The sequence below is a fragment of the Lutra lutra genome, chromosome 9 (assembly GCF_902655055.1).
Source record: "Lutra lutra chromosome 9, mLutLut1.2, whole genome shotgun sequence".
Lineage (NCBI taxonomy): Eukaryota > Metazoa > Chordata > Mammalia > Carnivora > Mustelidae > Lutra > Lutra lutra.
Window position 1 is genome coordinate 82,241,236 of NC_062286.1, and position 21,008 is coordinate 82,262,243.

General features: G+C 37.6%; 1 long non-coding RNA gene across 2 annotated transcripts in view; it reads left to right on the forward strand.

The window, feature by feature from the left end:
• LOC125109156 (uncharacterized) overlaps positions 1 to 17,186 on the forward strand; it is a 98,537-nt gene extending 81,351 nt beyond the window's left edge. For both annotated transcript variants that reach the window (XR_007130137.1, XR_007130138.1), the window contains 2 exons: positions 6,208 to 6,336; positions 16,879 to 17,186. This is a non-coding gene — a long non-coding RNA (uncharacterized LOC125109156). The remainder of the gene's footprint in view (positions 1 to 6,207; positions 6,337 to 16,878) is intronic.
• The last annotated feature ends 3,822 nt before the right edge of the window (positions 17,187 to 21,008 follow it).

The following is a 21,008-nucleotide window of genomic DNA, read 5'->3' on the forward strand; positions in this document are numbered from 1 at the left end:
TACTGTTAGTGCCAATCGAGTTAATTTTCTCCTTTGACTCCCTTTTCGGGCAAACAGCCAGGCCTTTGAGTCCTGGAGGTCTCTGATGCACTTGGCAAAGGAGAAAAGGATCCAGACTTTAATTTCTAAATCCTAGTTTAGATTTAACTCAGAGCTGTGAGGCTCATGATCTGAAAAGGGAATGTTTCCAGTGAATGAAGGGCAGAGGGTAGGCAATGGCTCATCCTTGGAGGGTGGGATTAAGTAGGGTGTTGGGAAGGGGGGAGGACAGGTGGCCCACATATGCGGGGGACCAGAGCTCCAGGTATTCAGAGTGCTCATGAAGAAGGATGGCTTCTTGGAATGCCAGCAGAGGCTGCAGTCTGGGGTCTTGTTACTCAACATGTGGTGCATGGCCAGAAATGTCAGCATCCTGGGAGCTCATCAGAAATACAGACCCACTGGATCCAAAGTTGTAGTTTTGCAAGATTGCCGAGTGACTTGTGTGCATACTGGAGTTTAAGAAGTACTTCTCTAGGCTCTGCTTGGGAACCTCAGCAGGGATGCCCAGACAAACTCAGCACAAAGGAAGAGAGTGGGCTTTCAACACTGGAACACTCCCCACTGGCCTTGGACAAGATACTTCAGGCACAGCAGTCATAAGCCTTTCCCCAATTTTCTGGATGTTGTAAGCGTCAAAGTTTCCGAACAACCCAAGGGAAGGGGAGGACCTCCAAAATACGACTGAGATGGAATTTCCCATCCCTAAAGGTGACGGCTTGAAGCAGAGTTGGTGGATTTACAAAGTGTAAGGAAATCTGATATGTCTTTCACATGAATACTGTGGAGGAAATTTATAGTCTTTACTTGATTAAATGGATTTCCTGACAAACTGTGTGAAATACCTACTCCCTATCATCACCACACTCAATAGATTTTAATACTTATTGTTGAAAATTCACCAAAACATCTGCAATTAGTCGGTTTTTTGCTGCATAGCAAACTCAAGATCTTAGTGGCTTGTAACAACAAATGCTGCTTTTCTTTGTTCATGGACCTCGGGCTCTCTCTGGCTCTGCAGGAATCAGTTGGACTTGACCCCAAGCCACAGTTTGAGCTTACGTCTCTTCCACGTGTCTCCTCATTACAGTACCAGCAGCTCCCCAAGGCACATCCCTCTCATTGCAGATGGCAGATGGCAGAAGCAAAGCATCCAAGCCAAACTACACAGGCATTTAAAGCCTCTGCTTAGCATCACATATGCTCACATTTTATTGGCTGAAGCAAGTCACATGGCCACGTCCAGCTAGGTGTGGATGTATGTTCCACCTACTTTATTGAGAAGCAGTGCAAGGTCACAGGGTAGAAGAAGTTGGAGAGGGAGAAATGGGAACAGAAATCCAATTTTGCACAACACTTTAACCCATTTTCCTGCCTTGGTAAACCTAATGAACCTACATAAGGCTGTCTGGGTTGATGAAGTCTCTGACCAGTCAGCGGCTCTCCAGGACCAAGAATGTAAGCAGGCACAGAGACGGCTGCTTCTCCATAGAATGCAGAGGCTGTTATTTTAAATATACCCACTCATTTCTTATGAACCTGATCTGCAGGCAGCAAAAAGCAAAAAAACAGTCAACTTAGGGAATAATTTGTGTGGTCTGGTTAGTCAAGATCTCCCTAATTAAATACAAATTAATTTTTTTAACTTAATGATTATAAATTTTGAATAATATTTAGTACATTCAGTACATGGTTTTTGGTATAGTAATAGCAGCAAGAGTGATGACAAAATCTATTGAATGCTTAGAATGTGCCAGACACATTCAATCCTCAACCAATCTTATGAGTTAAGTTATATTGGTATCCCAATCTTACAAATAAAGAAACTGAAGCCTAATTACTAATAATTATTTTTCTCAGGGTCATACAGTCAGCAAGAAACATGAAACATTCTTGAACTAAACATCTCTTAGCTTTATTGTTCTTGCCTATGAAATGAAAATAATAAACCCCACCCTGATATTATTACTGTAAAGGTAATATGTATAGTAGCCAGGTATATTGTACACTTTCTGTAAAAGACACCTACTTTAAAGGAACACAGCTTCTTGATCTGAAACAGGAAGGCAATCCCTGAGGTCTTTCCTCACTGTAGGAAGTGGGCTTAACTGTACTGGTAATCAACTCCAGAGGGGGAATAATAGCAGATAATCAAGTTATTAATTTCTTCCAAGCTTCCTTCCAAATTAGTAAATGAGGACTTGAAAACAATATTAAGGCAGGGTTGAAGATATTCTAAGAAGTATCGTACTTTCATCTCTTCCCTGTGGTGGGAGGGGGAGATTCAAAACAGAGGGTGGAGGGAGAAATACAAATTGGTGGTTGAGCTTGTATCAATCTTTTCCTGGGAGCTTGCCAGTGGAAGGCTGGGAAATAGAGCCCGCATACCAGAGAAATCAATCATCACCTTTTATTTTATATCTAGACTGAAGATGCCATTCCTGTTGCAAATCAATTTTATAATCCCTAAAGACATGCAAAATCCAGAGACCATAAAAGAATGTTATTAACACATTGAGAAGTGTAAGAATCAATAGAACATGCTTCCTTGTGGAACGTGTTTAAAAAAGAACCAACCACAGACCCTATAGCCATTGAAAGGATAATAAAGAAATACTATGGACAACTCCACATACACAAATTCAGCAACTTAGTTGGAATGGTTCAATTCCTTGAAATCCACAAAGAATCTAACCCCACCCAAGATGAAATAGTTAACCTGAATAGTCTTAGAACTATAAAAACCAATTAAATGTACAATTAAAAACTTTCCACAAAAGAACTCTCTAGGCCAAGATAATTTCACTGGCAAATTGTACCAAGCAAATAATAAAATCGAATATAACAATCTTTTTCAGGACATAGAAGAAGGAAAATGTCCCAACTAGTTTTATGAGGTCAATTTTACCCTGATATCAAAATCAGACAAAGTACAAAAAATTAAAAATATAGATGAACATCTCTCATGAATTTAGAAGCAGAAATACTCAACAAAATATTACCAAGTTGGATCTAGGAATATATAAAAAGAATCACACACCATGACCAAGTAGGATTTATTCTAGGCATAAAAGCTGGTTCATCATTCAAAAAAAAAATAATTTAAACTTATCTACTATATCAAAAAGCTAAGAAGAAATATATGGTCATGTAAATTGAAATAGAAAAAACATTTCACAAACTCCCAAACCAACTCATGATAAAAAATCTCAGCAGATTAAGAATAGAAGGGAACCACTTCCACCTGATAAATAGCATCAACAAAACCCTTCAGCTGACATCATAGTTAATGGGGAAAGACTGAATGCCTTCCCCCTAAAATCAGAAACAACTCAAGCCAACGATGTCTACTTTCCCCACACTTATTCAACATACTACTGGAAGTTCAAGGCGCTGCAATAAGATAAGAATTTAAAATAAAAAGCATATACATTAGACAGAAAGACATAAAATTTTCCCTATTTGCAGATAACACAATTATCTATATAGAAAATCCCAAGTAATCTACCAAAAACTCCTATAAATGGTAAGTGAGTGGATTAGTCTACCAGTGCTGCCATAAGAAAATACCAGACTGGGTGGCTTAAACAAGGGAATTTACTTTCTCAAAGTTCTGGAGGCTAGAAGTCCAAGATCAAGATCAACAAGGTTGATTGCTGGCTTGCAGACTGTCAGTCTTCTCACTGTGTCCTCACATGGCCTTTCCTCTGTGTGCAGGTTCCTGTGTGTATTTCTCTTCCTCTTCTTATAAGGATACCATTCTTATGCATTAGGGCTTCACCCTTATGACCTCATTTCATTTTAATTACCTCCTAAAAGGTCCTCTCTCCAAATACACTCACACTGGCTTCAACAAAGGAATTTTGAAGGGAGAGAATTCAGTCTATTAATCTTACAAAACAAACTGAGGGTTGCTGGTGGGGGTAGGGAGGTAGGGAGAGGGTGGTTGGGTTATGGACATTGGGAAGGGTATGTGCTATGGTGAGTGCTGTGAAATGTGTAAGCCTGATGATTCACAGACCTGTACCCCTGGGGCAAATAATGCATTATGTGTTAATAAAAATAATTTTTAAAAAAAGAAGAATGAGTTTAGTCACATCCTAGGACACAAAGTCAAAACACAAAACTCTATCATATTTCTAAATACTAATAGTGAGTAATTGGAACAAAAAAAGGTACCATGTAAAATAACTCCTCTCAGAAGGAATATGTAGGTATAATTCTAACAAAATATACATAGAATCTATGTGCTGAAACTCTGAAAAGCTGAAGAAATAAATCAAAGACCTAAATATATGCAGAACCATACCATGTTCATGGATTAGAAGATAGAACATAGGAAAAATGCCAGTTTCCCCCCAAACTGACCTATGGATTGGACACAATTTCACCCAAACTCCTAGCAGAATTTTTATAGATATTTGACAAGCTGATTATAAAGTCAATATGAAAGGCAAAGAAACTAGAATAGCCAAAAGAATATTGTCCTTGAAAGAGTCCCGTTATTCAGTTTTAAGATTTACTTTAAAATAACCAAGACAGTGTGGTATTGGCAGAGGGAGAGATACATAGGTCAACAGAAAACAATAGAGATGTAGACACAAACAAATATGAATGGCTGATTTTTACCAAACATGCAAAGGCACTTCAGTGGAGATATGATAGTATGTTTAACAAATGATATTGGGATTCATACAAACAAAAAAAAAAGAACTTCAATTTAACCTTATACTTTACCCAAAAATTAACTCAAAATGGATCATAGATCCTTATAGAAAATATAGAGCTCTAAAACTTTTCAAGGAAAATGTAGAATATCTATGTGACCTGAGGTTAGGCCAAGAGTTCTTAGACATGATAGCAAAAGTCCAATTCATCAAAGAAAAATTTGATAATTTGGACTTAATCAAAACTGAAAGCTTTTGTTCTGTGAAAGATTGTTGAAGAATGAAAAAACACAAGCTAAAAACTTGGAGGAAACATTTTCAAATCAAGTATCTAACAAAAGGCCTGTATCCAAAATATGTTAAAAAGAAAAACTGTCTTACTCAACAAACAACCCAGTGGAAAAATTGGCAAAAGCCTTAAACAGACCCTTCACCAGAAAGAGGATATGGATGGCAAATAAGCACATGAAGGATGTCCAACATCATCAACCAGTAGAGAAAAATGTAAATTCAAACTATAATGAAATATCACCATATACCTATTAGAATGGCTAGAAAAAGAAATACGAACCATGCCACAACTGGTGAAGATTCAGCAGTATAGAATTCCTGTGTATGTTGCTAGCTGAAATGTAAATTGGTGCAGCTAGTCTAGAACACTTTGGTAGTTTCTTATAAAAATAAATATACACGTGTCATCTCACCCAGTGATCCCATTTTTAGGTATTTGCTCTGGAGAAATGAAAATTTATGTTCATTCAGAACCCTGTCCACAAATGTTTAAGGCTTTTCTATGAGTAATTGCCAAACACTGGAAACATTCTAAATGTCCTTCAGTGGGTAGATGGATAAACAAAGTGGGACATCTATACATTAAGAGGCAAGAAACTATTAATACATAGAACAATGGAATAAATCTCAAAGGCATTATACTGAGTGAAAGGAACCACTCTGGAAAGGTTACATGTTATATGATTCCATTTATATGATATTTGAAATTCTCAAAAAGAAGTATAGTGAGAAAGAGCAAATAAGTGTTCATCAGGAGTTAAGAGTGAAGAGGGTGTAACTAAGGCAACACAGTATAAGACAGCTTTTTGGGTGATGGAACTGTTCTGTACCTTGATTGCAGTTGGTGTGCTTAAACTCATGGACCTTTCCATACCAAAAAAAAAGCCAATTTTGATGTATGTTAATTTTAAGAAGTCAATTTCTTGGGGGGACAGATTTTTTTAATTGGAAGAAATAAACACACATGATGGCAGAAATTATTATTGTCCCCTAATATCCATCCTCCCTTTCTTCCTTTTAATAACGGACTTCTCTCTGTGTGTGAGTGTTGGGAGTGCACATGGCTGCCCAGAGACTGGTTTCCCAGCCTCCCTTGCAGCTAGAGGTAGCCCTGTAACTGGGTTTTGCCAAGTGAGGTAGGAGTACCTCCTTGAAAAAAAAAAAAAAGGCTATTTATGCCCTCCCTTTACTTCTTCCTCTTTTCCTGGAGATGGTGCTGATGAGCTACTCTCAACCACAAAGACAAGGACAACTGGAGCAGGCACCTTAGACCCATGTCAGGCCAGCTGGGAATCTGGGTGATGGCATGAAGTGGAACCCAACTTTCTGCCCTGGTCTGGTAGATAAGAGAAAGAAACTTTGAAGTTATGTAGGCTGTTGCATTTTGCAGCTTCTTTGTTGAACCAGCTTACTCCTTACCATAGTTAATACAGATTATTCATTGTAGAAAAATATAAAGGGTAAAATAAAAGTCATCCAGAGCCTTACCCTCCAAGAGAGACACATTTCGATCTCACCTTGGCCCTTCCAATATGGCAGGGTAACATTAAAAAAAGAAATCTTCCAAAGAGAATGAGCTCATCCGGTATTGTGTAGATTTCTTGAAGAATCCTGGATTTGGGAGGTGGGATATAGGGATAGAATTCCCCCTTAGATTTCAATACCCCCCCCTTCCCAGGAAAAACCACTGTCTGGACATTGTGCCATTAACATATCACTACTCAGGGTGAGAGTGAAACCAGGTTTATAACCAGTTCTTGTGGAAGACATATTCCTGTAGTATCCTGAGTGAGAGAAATTAGTTCCAAATCATTAAGAGCTTGGTCTTTGGAGCTGGAAAGTCATGGGTTCAAGGCTTAGTTGCACTCCCACAGAACCAGGCTGCTTCCCAGTGGTGCAGAGTTCATCCATCATGCTATCCCTCTAGCCTGCAACACTTGCTCTTCTACTCTTCATGGCTTCTCTAAGCCTGACCAACCTTCAGACCTTTTGCTTCCAATCTTCCTCTCTGTTGACAGCAGCCCATAACAGCCTCTACTGTTTTTTGAAATCTGGCCCATGAGTAGTAATAGGGCTTTACAATTTATAAAGTACCATTGCATATATTATGTCATTTAATGTTTTTAGCACTCAATAAGGCAGATATTATAATAACCATATTACAAAGGGAGAAGCCACAAATTTAGGATGTTGAATGATGTGCAAAATCCCCTGAACATATAACCAACAGGTCTGGAGCCCAGTGCTCCTTCCTCCAAAGTGCCCTCAATTCCTACCCTACATGTCAGATTCCCATTGGCAGTACTGTTCCACCTGTCCATTTCATTTCTGTAGGTGTCAGTGTGGTTGGTTTATTCTTCCCAAGTGTTTGATCATAAAAATTACATTTTGTTTTCTTTCTCTGTTGTGTTAAAATGTTTCATTCATGATAGTCCCAATTTGAATGAATTTATTAAATATACACTGTTCACCTAGCACCTATTTTTAAATTACACTATTTACAAAAACAAATTGAAATTCATTTTCTGGAGATGATTGGTTGCATAAAATAAACACACTTTTCTAGCTTTAGTGCTAAGTTCTAATTTAGAGAACCAATGTGGACGTGGGCTGGGCTGAGTTGCTCTTTCCCTATAATTTGCTGTGAGCACAGAAGGTTCACGAATCATGAGGGTTTCAATGCTGTTGCATCTTTAACAACACCCTTCATGGGGTCACACCTTTACCCACACAAGCCCATGCATGGGCATTCATTTAGTATGGGTACTGGAAGGGTAGCAGCATGGCACTTTTTCTGGAAGGTCATCAGCTCCATCAATTTCACATTTTCCTATAGGAAAATTACAAATGATTAATTAGAGGTACAGAATCATCTGGAAGATACATTCAGATGATTTGCACATTGAATAAAAAACATTGCCTTTTGCCGCATTCTTGAATCCCATTACTTAAAGTGCACTGATCGAAATTGTCAGAACTCAGTCAATTTCATTCAAATCCCAAAGACTCCAGCACAATAGATTTGGCAAGGGACATTTCCGATTTTCCTCTCACACAGCTCAGATTTCTTCATCATTCACAGCAGTCAAGTTTAGCAGCTCTGATGCATAGAGGGAACTGGTGGGCTGCCAGCTGCAGCATTGTGTGGATCTGGAGATATTTCCAATTAGACAAGAGTAGGAGGCTGCCTCCAAAGAGATGGGAAGATGACTACTCCCTTTGCGCTATGAAAGGGAAGAGAATTTGACCCTCTGGGGAGAGATTTCACAGTTGGGAAATAGCTACATCCTCACTCAGTTTCCTGAAAGGGATCCATGCAGTGGACCAGAACATAGGCCTTCCTTTCTCCATGCTGAGTTGATGCTGAGCATGGCGGGACCACACTGGACTCCTACATTTCCCCTTGGCTGCCTCACATCACTGTGCCTTTGCTCGGTCTCTACCTTACACCAGGTAGGAATAACCATGGAGTAGGCATTGCAAAAGAAAAGATGTGTGCCCTGGAAGATGAAGGCATAGCAAAATAAACTACCCAAATGTAGAACAGAGAGGGGAGAACTTTAAAAAGTGAGACCAGACAACAATGATTTGTAGGACAAATCAGGCAGTCCAACTTACATGCACTTTGAACTCCCAGAAAAGGGGGAGGAGGAAGAGTGGGAAAATATATAAAGGAATAATTTTTTTCCAAATTCTATAAAGACTTTATAAACCCAGAGATCTGTGAAGATCAGAAAGCCTAAGGAAGATAAACACAAAGTAAACCACACTGGATCACACCATATTTAAATTCCTGAGCCCTAATAGAAGAGATAGACGATAACAAGCATGTGGAGAAATTGGAACCCTCATACATTGCTGGTGGGAAAGTGAAATAATGTGGCTGCTATGGAGAACAGTTTAGCAATTTCTCAAAAATATAAAATAGATTTACCATATGATCCAGCAATTCCATTCCTAAGTACATATCCAAGAGAATTGAAAATACAGATCCACACAAAAATTCATACACAAATGTTCGTTGTGGTATGATTCGTAATAGCCAAAATGTAAAAACAACCTAAGTGTCCATCAACTGATGACTGGATAAATAGTATGTAGTGTAATTATACAATGAAATATTATTTGGCCACAAAAAGAAATAAAGTTCAGATTGTCCGATTGCTTTTACATGCAATGTCCAGATAGGCAAATGAATACAGACAAACAGTTGATGAGTGGTTTCCAGGGACTAGAGGGTGAGAGAGTGGGAATGACTGCTAATCGGAATAGGATTTCTTTTCAGTGTGTTGAAAATGTTCTGGAATCCAACAGTGGTGACTGATGTACACTCTGGATATACTATAAACTATAGCATGTGAATTTTATGGCTAATGAATTAGATCTCAATGAAGGTGTGATTAAAAAAAAACAGACAAAATATAAAAATAAATTCCTGAGACCAAGTCATTAAAAAGAGCCTCTTAAGAGCCAGACAAAAAAAGATGCGTTAAGTACAAAGAAACAAAGAATAGCTATAGATTTCTAGTAAGAGATTATAAAAAAATAAGAGAATGGAACAAAATGTTTAACATAATAATATAAAAAAGGGTCATCCTAGAATTATATACCCATTAAGAGGAAGAAAAATTGAAGACTTTTCAGACAAATAAAAGCTAAGATAATTCTTCACAGACCTGTACCATGAGAAGTGGTAAAGGTGAAGGGACATGATCACAGATGGGAACTTGGATCTTCACAAAGAAATGAGAAACAACAGAAATTTTAAATACCTGGGTAACTATGAAATACTTTTTCTTATTCTAAAAAACAAACTCCTTAAAAGATAGCTACCTATTTAAGGCAAACATAATGATACTATATATATAGTCAGAGTTCATAATCTGAGTAGGAGTAAAATACATAACAGTAGTACAAAAGATGGGACGAAGAAATGGAAGTGTAACTGTATTTTTCTTATGTGTGAGAAAATATGACATTATCTAAATGTAGATTTTGATCATTAGAGATGAATATGATAAGCTTCAGAACAAACTTACACACTAAAAAGATATAGCTAATAAGCTAATGATGGAGATAACAAAGAATAATAAAATACATTCAATATAAAATAAGGAGGAAAAGAAAAAAGGAACAAAGGAGAAATGAAAAATACAAAGTATAGAAAACAAATAATGAGGTGGTAAACAATCCAAATATATCAGTAATTACCTTAAATGTAAGTGGCCTAATCTTTGCTGTCCAACACACTAACCACTGGCCACATGTAGTCCTTTAAGTTAGTTTAAAATTTTCTAAAATAAGCTATTTAGCTCTTCAGTCACACTAGCAATGTTTCAGGTGCTCAGAACCAGCTAGTTAGTGGCTAGTGTATCAAACAGATAATTTATGTTTGCATCATCAGAGAAAGGTCTATTGGAAAAGACTCATGTAAATATTCCAATTAAAAGCAAAATTATGGAACCGAATAGAAAAGCAAGAGCTATCTTCCAAAACAAAACACAGGCACACATGCGTATGCACACATGTGTGGTGATGAAGAGGGTCAGAAGTTAAAGGATGGAAAAAGATGTATCATGCAAAGACGAATTATAAGAAATCTGGAGTGGTTCTATTAATGTCAGACAAAGCAGACTTCTGAATAAGGCACACAACCAAGGATGAAAGGGAACATTTCAGAAGGGTAAAGGACTCATTTTACTTAACAACCTTTAATACTAAAGAAGATTTAAAAATACTAGACATGTTAGTACTCAGTAAGAGATTCAGAATTACACTAGACATATCTTCCTGCATGAAACAACATGAAAAGTTGGATAAAATATGTGAAACAGAGGTCTTCAAGGCATTAGACAGCAGGCAACAAAGGACTGTGGTTCCCTGAGAGACAGGAAACAAATGGGGTGAACCCAATAACTGCTTCATCTACAGGCTCTGGTGCAGGGATGGGGAGCACAGGTGGAGCCTGGTGACTCACTGAATGGAGAACCCAGAGCTGATGGTCCAGGGAGATGAAAGCAGCTGGAGATCATAGGAAAGAATGCCAGAGAAGAGAGACTTGTATGAAGAGAGAACTCCAGAGATCATAGGGCTATACAGATGTCAAAACTTTAAAAACTGTACACTTAAAATGTGCACAATTACTGCATGTTAATTATAGCTCAATAAAGCCTCTTTAAAAAAAGATAAGGACATATATGAGCAATTTTATGTCAATAAATTCAAACAAGGTAAATAAAATGGACAAATTTCTTGAAAATACAAATGTCAAACTGTCTTCAAAAGAAACAGACAACTGAAGAATTGTATATGTATTTAAGAAATTGCAATTGCATAATTGCAGTGTTTGCACAAAGAAAATCATAGGCACAGATGACTTCACTGGCAAGTATTCTGAAACACTTAAGGAAGAAATACCCCAATTCTACCCCACCTTTCTTTTTATGGAAATTAGAGGACAAAACACTTCTCAACTTATTCATGGGGCCAGCATTACCCTGATACCAAAACCAAACAAAGGCATTACCAGAAAAGAAAATTGCAGACCAACATCATTCATGAACATGGATTCAAAAATCCTTAAGGAATCTTAGAAAATCAATTCCAACAATATATAAAAATAACAACACATCATGACCAATTTGGTTTATCCCAGGAATGCAATTTTCATTTAACATTGGAAAACCCATTAATGTAACTCACTGTATCAACAAACTAAAAATTAATAAAAACCAAATAGATTTAGGAAAATCATTTGAAAAAATTGAAAGCACAGTTATGAAAAATTTCTCAGCAAACTAGAAATAGAACAGAATTTCCTAAACCTTATAAAATGCATCTATGGGAAACTTAAAACAACTAATACTGTTTTGAGATTACTGATGGATAAAGAGTATGCTTCCTTCCTAAGTTCAGGAATTGGACTTAGTGTATCCTCGTTCACTGCCTTTATTCAACATCGTAGTAGAAATCATAGTTAATGTAGTAAGACAAAGCAAAAAAAATATGAAAGATATATAGATTGGAAAGGAAGAAATATAACTCTCATTTTTTGGAAAGAATATATTTGTATACAAAGAAAATCACTAGAATCTGAAAAAACAAGATATTAGAACCAAATAACTGATTTTAGCAAAGGCACAGGATGAAATTTAGAGGTCAATAAGCAAAGTAAATTGTATTTCCATGTAGTAGCAACAAACAATTAGAAATTGAAATTTTAAAACAGGACTATTTAGAGTATCACCAGAACACAGAGATAGTTAGGGATAAATTTAAGCAAATATATCAAAGAAATATACAGTGTACCCTATAAAAGTTTGCTGACAGAAATTAAAGAACACCTAAATAAATGGATAGTTGTACCATATCCATGGGAGAAAAGACTCAATATAATTAAGATGGCAATTCTCAAATTGATCTATAGACTCAACACAATCCCAATCTTTTGTAAAACTTAGATAATTCTGAAATGTATATGGAAATGCAAAGAATCTAGATTATCTCAAGAACTTTGAAAAAGAATACCAGAGTACGTATATTACCCAATTTAGAGACTTACTGTGTAATTTACAGTGACCAAGACATTTGGTATTGGTGCAAGAGTAGCTAAATAGGCCAATATAGCCAAAAAATGAGTAGATATAGACCCACATATCAATGCATTTTTAACAAAGAACATGAGGTAAGGCAATAAGAAAAAGAGTGTTTCCAACATAAAATATTAGAGCAACTGGATATTCATATTGGGAGTATATGTGAAAAGGGACTCATTACCTTCCTCCTAGCATAAACATATAAACTCAAAATAAAACTCATGATGTATCTCAGACCTAAATATAAAAACTAAAACCTTAGAGATTTGAGAAGAAAATATTGGAGCATATCTTACTCATCAGGGAGAAGACAGTGATTTCATAGACAGGACACAGAGGTCAATAACCATAAAAGGGAAAAATTATACATTACACTTGATCAAAGTCTATAATTTTTCACCAAAAGTCGCCAGTAAAAAAAATAAATAAATAGGCAAACCATAGATAATGATAGAATCTTAATGGAAACTTTATCTGACAAAGGACTTATATCCAAAATAAATAAAAACCCCTGCAATTCAGAAATAAAATAAAAAGAACTCAATTTTAAAGGGTGAGAGCAAAATTATGAATATACATTTTATCAGAAAAGATATACAGGAGTGCCTGGGTGGCACAATTGGTTAAGCACCTGACTCTTGGTTTCAGCTCAGGTTGTGAACTCAGGGTTGTGAGTCCCCACAATTGGGCTCTGTACTCAGTGTGGAGTCTGCTTAAGACTCTCCCTCCCTCTCCCTTTGCCTCTCCCCACTCAAATAAATAAATAAATCTTAATAAAAGATATACAAATGACAAGTAAGCTTATGAAAAGATGTTTAATATATCAATAATCAGGAAAACGTAAATTAATATCACAATGATATAGCAGTACACATCCACTAGAAAGGTTAAAGTAAAAAAGGTTGATAATACCAAATGTTGATGAGGATATGGAGTGTGGCAGACAGACTCTAACATGGATCCCCATGATCCCTGCCCTATGTTCATGCCCTATGTAATCCACCCCTTTGAAGGTGGGTGAGACCTATGTGTATGAGCCAATAGAACATGGCAAAAATGATGGAATGTCCATTTCGTGTTTATCTTTGTGTATGGTGTAAGAGAAAGGTCGAGTTTCATTCTTCTATGTATAGCTGTCCAATTTTCCCAGCACCATTTATTGAAGAGACTTTTTTTCCACTGTATATTTTTTCTTGCTTTGTCGAAGATGCTTTGACCATAGAGTTGAGGGTCCATATCTGGGCTCTCTACTCTGTTCCACTGGGTCTATGTGTCTGTTTTTATGCCAGTACTGTGCTGTCTTGGTGATCACAGCTTTGTAGTAAAGCTTGAAATCAGGCAACGTGATGCCGCCAGTTTTGTTTTTCTTTTTCAACATTTCCTTAGCAATTCAGTGTCTCTTCTGACTCCATACAAATTTTAGGATTGTTTGCTCCAGCTCTTTGAAAAATGCTGGTGGAATTTTGATCAGAATGGCATTGAAAGTATAGATTGCTCTAGGCAGTATAGACATTTTAGCAATATTTATTCTTCCGATCCATGAGCATGGAATGGTCTTCCATCTTTTTGTGTCTTCTTCGATTTCTTTCATGAGTGTTCTGTAATTCCTCAAGTACAGATCCTTTACCACTTTGGTTAGGTTTATTCCCAGGTATCTTATGGTTCTTGTTACTACAGTAAATGGAATTGATTCTCTAATTTCCCTTTCTGTATTTTCATTGTTAGTGTATAAGAAAGCAACTGATTTCTGTACATTGACTTTGTATCCTGCCACATTACTGAATTGCTGTATGAGTTCTAGTAGTTTGGGGGTAGAGTCTTTTGGGTTTTCCATATAAAGTATCATGTCATCTGTGAAGAGAGAGTTTGACTTCTTCATTGCCAATTTGAATACATTTTATTTCTCTTTGTTGTCTGATTGCTGTTGCTAGTACTTCTAATACTATCTTGAACAAGAGTGGTGAGAGTGGGCATCCTTGTCATGTTCCTGGTCTCAACGGGAAGGCTGTAAGCTTTTTCCCATTGAGGATGATATTTGCTGTGGGTTTTTCATAGACAATTTTTTTTTTAATTTTATTTTTTATGAACATATATGTTTATCCCCAGGTACAGGTCTGTGAATCACCAGGTTTACACAATTCACAGCACTCACCATAGCACATACCCTCCCCAATATCCATAACCCCACCCACCCTCTCCCAACCCCCCTCCCCCCATCAACCCTCAGTTTGTTTTGTGAGATTAAGAGTCACTCATGGTTTGTTCATAGACAAATTTTATGAAGCTGAGGAATGTTCCCTCTATCCCTATAGTTTGAAGCATTTTAATCAGGAACGGATGCTGGATTTTGTGAGATGATTTTTTTCTGCATCAATTGAGAGGACCATGTGGTTCTTCTCTCTTCTCTTCTTGATTTGTTCTATCACACTTATTGATTTGCAAATGTCGAACCATCCTTGAAACCCAGGGATGAATCCCACCTGGTCATGGTGGATAATATTTTTAATGTGCTGTTGGATCCTATTTGCTAGGATCTTGTTGAGAATCTTAGCATCCATATTCATCAGGGATATTGGTCTGAAATTCTCCTTTTTGGTGGGGTCTTTGCCTGGTTTGGGGATCGGGGTATGCTGGCTTCATAAAAAGAGTCTGGAAGTTTTCCTTCTGCTTCAATTTTTTGAAACAGCTTCAGGAGAATAAGTGTTATTTCTTCTTTGAAAGTTTGGTAGAATTCCCCAGGGAATCCGTCAGGTCCTGGGCTCTTGTTTTTTGGGAGGTTTTTGGTCACTGCTTCAATCTCGTTACTAGATATCAGTCTATTCAGGTTGTCAATTTCTTCCTGGTTCAATTTTGGAAGTTTATAGTTTTCCAGGAATGCATCCATTTCATCAACGTGAGGCAGGAATCCATCAAAATCATAGAGGAGAACATAGGCAGTAACCTCTTCGATATCAGCCACAGCAACTTCTTTCAAGATATGTCTCCAAAGGCAAAGGAAAGAGAAGCAAAAATGAATTTTTGGGACTTCATCAAGATCAAAGCATTCTGCACAGCAAAGGAAACAGTCAGCAAAACAAAGAGGCAACCCACTGAATGGGAGAAGATATTTGCAAATGACAGTACCGACAAAAGGCTGATATCCAGGATCTATAAAGAACTTCTCAAACTCAACACACACAAAACAGATAATCGTGTCAAAAAATGGGAGTGGGAGGTTGGGGGAACCAGGTGGTGGGTATTAGAGAGGGCACGGATTGCATGGAGCACTGGGTGTGGTACAAAAACAATGAATACTGTTATGCTGAAAATAAAAAAAAATTTTTAAAATGGGCAGAAGACATGAACAGACACTTCTCCAATGAAGACATGCAAATGGCTATCAGACCACATGAAAAAATGTTCATCATCCCTAGCCATCAGGGAGATTCAAATCAAAACCACATTGAGATACCATCTTACACCAGTTAGAATGGCCAAAATTAACAGGACAGTAAACAACGTGTGTTGGAGAGGATGTGGAGAAAGGGGAACCCTCTTACACTGTTGGTGGGAATGCAAGTTGGTGCAGCCACTTTGGAAAAGAGTGTGGAGATTCCTTAAGAAATTAAAAATAGAGCTTCCCTATGACCTTGAAATTTCACTACTGGGTATTTACCCCAAAGATACAGATGTAGTGAAAAGAAGAGCCATCTATACCCCAATATTCATAGCAGCAATGGCCACGGTTGCCAAACTGTGGAAAGAACCAAGATGCCCTTCAATGGACAAATGGATAAGGAAGATGTGGTCCATATACACTATGGAGTATTATGCCTCCATCAAAAAGGATGAATACCCAACTTTTGTATCAACATGGACTGGACTGGAAGAAATTATGCTGAGTGAAATAAGTCAAACAGAGAGAGTCAATTATCATATGGTTTCACTTATTTGTGGAGCATAAGAAATAACACGGAGGACACGGGGAGATGGAGAGGAGAAGGGAGGTGAGGGAAATTGAGAGGGGGAGATGAACCACGAGAGACTATGGACTCTGAAAAACAATCTGAGGGTTTTGAAGGGGCGGGACTGGGAAGGGGGGTGGGTATTATGGAGGGCACGTATTGCATGGAGCACTGGGTGTGGTGCATAAACAATGAATTCTGGAACGCTGAAAAGAAATTTTAAAAAATAAATAAAAAATTTTTAAAAAGTGATGGAGTGTCACTTGTGTGTTTGCAGTACATAAGCTTATAGCTTCTCTCTTGCTGGCCCACCATTTCTAATGGCAATCTCCCTTGCTATAGTTGATGAAGTAAGCTGCCACATGAAGAGACCCATGGGTCAAAGAACTGAGTGTGGCCACTAGCCAACATCCAACAGTTGCCAAAGCCTGACAGCCCAAATGGAAATGAATCCTACCAACAACACATGAACTGGGAAATGGATCCTTTGACAGCCCAAAAGGAAATGAATCCTGCCAACAACACATGAACTTGGAAATGGATCTTACCCAGTTGAGCTTCCAATGAACCAGAGCCCTGGCAACACCATGACTGCAGCCTCACAAGAGACCTTGAAACAAAGGACCAAGGTAAATGTTGCCAAAATTCCTGACTTGTATCAACTGTGTGATAATATATATGTGTTGTTTTAACCCTTTACATTTGTAGCAACTTTTTATGCCTCAATAGATAACTAGTAGATGGAACAATTGGAACTGTGACACATTTATGATAGGAGTATAAAAGATATAACCATCTTGTAAAATAGTTTGGCAATTTCTTATAAAGATAAATAAGCACTGCACTTACCCTAAGACCCAGCAATTGCACTGTAGGTATTTACCAATGAAGAATAAAAATATGTGATCAAACAAAGGCATGTACATGAATACTCATAGCAACTTTACACATAATAGCCCACAACTAGAAATAACCCAAGTGCCCATCCATAGATGAATGAATAAAATGTGGAATATCCATACAATGGAATACTAGTCAGCCATAGAGTGGAATGAACTAATACATGTAACAACATTGATGAATCTCAAAACATCATGTTGGGAGAAAGAGGCTAGACATAAAAGAATATATTATATATGATTCCATTTATATTGATTCCAGAAAACATAAACCTAATTTATGGTAATAGAAACAGATCAATGGTTATCTACAACTGGGGGTGTTCAGTTAGGACAGAAAATGCTCACAAGACTGACTTTTAGGTGTGATTGCCATATTCTACATCTTGGGATGACGGTAGTTACAATGAGTTGTCAGAATTCATTGAGATGTTCACTTAAAATTGGCACATTATTTGTATATAAATTATTCCTAAATGAAATTGATTTTTTAAAAATAGAACTCAAAATGGATTAAAGGCTTATACATCAGACCTGAAACTGTAAAACTCCTAGAAGAGGAGCAAAACTTCATGACATTGGTCTTGGCAATGATTTCTTAGATATGACACCAAAAGTACTGGCAAAAAGAGCAAAAATAGACAAGTTGGACTACGTCAGACTGAAAAGTTTCTGTACAGCAAAATGAATAATTAACGGTGAAAAAGGAACCTACAGGATGGGAGAAAATATGTGTGAACCATGTATCTGATAAAGGGTTAATACCCAGAATAAGGAACTCCTATAACTTAATGCAGAACAACCAAATAAAACAGTTTAAGTGAACAAAGGATTTAAATAGACATTTCTCCAAAGAAGACCTACAAATGGCCAACAGTGTATGAAAAGATGCTCAACACCATTAATCTTCAAACACCATTTAGGATGGCTAATATAAAAAATAGCAACAGGGCTCCTGGGTAGCTCAGTCAGTTAAGCATCTGTCTTTGGCTCAGGTCACAATCCCAGGATCCTGGGATTTAGTCCCTCATCAAGCTCTGTGCTCAATGGGGAGTCTGCTTCTCCCTCTCCCTCTGCCCCTCCCCCCATGCTTGTTGACTCTCTCTCTCTCTCAAATAATCTTTTTAAAAAGATTTTATTTATTTATTTGACAGGCAGAGATCACAAGTAGGCACAGAGACAGGCAGAGAGAGAGAGGTGGAAGCAGGCTCCCGGCTGAGGAGAGAGTCCAACATGGGGCTCAATCCCAGGACCTTGGAACCATGACCTGAGCCAAAGGCAGAGGCTTTAACCCATTGAGCCACCCAGGCACCCCTCTCAAATAATTTTTTTAAAAACCTTTAAAAACAACAACAACAAAAGATAAGTGTTCATGAGAACATGGAGAAATTGGAACCCTTGTGTGCTGTTGGTGAGGATGTAAGATGGTGCAGCCACTATGGAAAACAATATAAAGCTTTCCCCCCAAATTAGAATAGAAATGTCATAGGATCCAGCAGTTCCACATCTGAGTGTTTATCTAAGAGAACTGAAATTGGGAATTTTGAAGATATATTTGCACTTCTGTGTTCATTGCTGCCTTATTCACAATAGCCAAGATGTGGAAACAAATTTGCACAGATGGGTGAATGGACAAGTAAAACATATTTCCTTTAAGGTAAAAGAAAAGAAAATCTGATCATCTGATACAAAATGGATAACCTGGAGGATATTATGCTAACTGAAATAAGTAGTCACAGAAGGATAAGATATTGTATGATTCCACTTATGTGAGGTATCTAAAATAGTCCCACTCATAAAAGCAGAGAATAACATGGTGGGTGCCTGGGGCTTAGGTAGGAGAGGGAAACGGGGAGTCGATGATCAACAGGTTCAAAGTTTCAGTTATGCAAGATGAATAAATTCTAGAGGTCTCCTGTACATCATTCCTATAGTTAACAAAACTGCGTTGTACACTCAAAAATTTTTTAAGAGGGTGGAATGTACATTAATTGTTCTTACCACAATTAAAAAAAAAATAGGTCTTCAAATGGGCCATTTTTCCAAGCTATATCTACTCCTGACTCTGGACTGGGTAGGTGTGCCTTGGCTGTGCAACTCTGGGACCTGGGTTTCCTTCTCCACAGCACTTTTCACATGTTTGTGTCATGGATTGTTTAGTTGTGGGTCTTCTGCTCTATTACATAAGCTCTCTAAGCTCAGGGTTCTCTTTGGTTGGCTTAACATAGTGACTGGCCCAGAGCAGATATTTATGGAATAAAAATACAAATTTTTATAAAATTTTGTGGATTTAATTGAAACTGTACGAAGTTCTTCTGCCATTGAGTGAGGTCAGACAGTCTGAACCAGGCTATGATGTGGTCTTCATAAAATTCTCCACTGAAGATGATGCATTTCACTCTGACTGAGTTGTCTGCAGATACCTTTCTGTGCCAAGTGCACTTTGATGGACAACTGTGATCGAAGGGTGATGTCAGAAGTGGCTTAAACTGAGTTAAGAAAACCATCTCCCCAGTTTAGTTCTGTTTGGGCAGGCTACTCATCACCCTTGACAAGCTCCAGTCCTGATTAAGAATAGCTGGACTGAGCTCCTTTCCACATTTCAGGTTTAGGGATTGGTAATCCCTTCTTCTGTGACTGCCTCCCCCCAACCAAGAGCCCTTTATTCTTACTTCTGTTCTAACATTCAGACTACTGGATTGTCATTATTGCTTGTATGTCTGACTCTTTAGTCAAGTATCATCTTTGTAAGGGAGAGTGAAATGCATTTCAACATTTCTGAATGTCTGCTGGTTGTCTTGCATTGAGTGGACATATGCCTAGTATAGTTTATTGATTGCACAGTGACCTTCAATAAACACATGCTGCTATTAGTCTCTGTGTCTCTGGTGTTAGTTTTCCCCAGTGCATTAGAAGTCAAGGTTGGTAACTTTCAGAAAAAGTGTCTCCTGGCCTGCCTTAGATGGCCTTATATCTAAATATAATGCAGTGATTTAAAAAAAAAATATCCATTTGAGAGAGAGAGTGTGAGTGGGGGAGAGAAGGAGGGAGAGAATCTTCAAGCAAACTCCTCAGTGAGCATGAAGCCCGAGGCAGGGCTTAATTTCACAACCCACAGCATGATCTGAGCCAAAACCAAGAGTAGGACACCCAACAGATTGAGGCACCCCAGCACCCCTGCAGTGATTTTTAAAGGATGCCAAGGAGGACCTTGTAGCAGAAACAGCTAGCTGCTTTCTGAAAAACTTCATCTTCTTCTTCTTTAGTAAGAGAACCTGGATTTTCACTAAGGCACATTACCCCCTATCTGTTTCTCCAGACTCCCTTGAAACTACAAGTAGCTATGTAATTAAATATTGGCAAATGAAATGTAAACAAAATTTTAATGCAAATTTCAATATATATTTATTTTTTCTATTTATGTTAATTTTATTTTTTTAAGTTTTAATTTTAATTCCAATTAGTTAACATATAGTATTATATTAGTTTCAGGTGTACAATATACTACTTCAGCACTACCACACATCACCCAGTGCTCATCACAGGTATACTCCTTAATCCCCATCACCTATT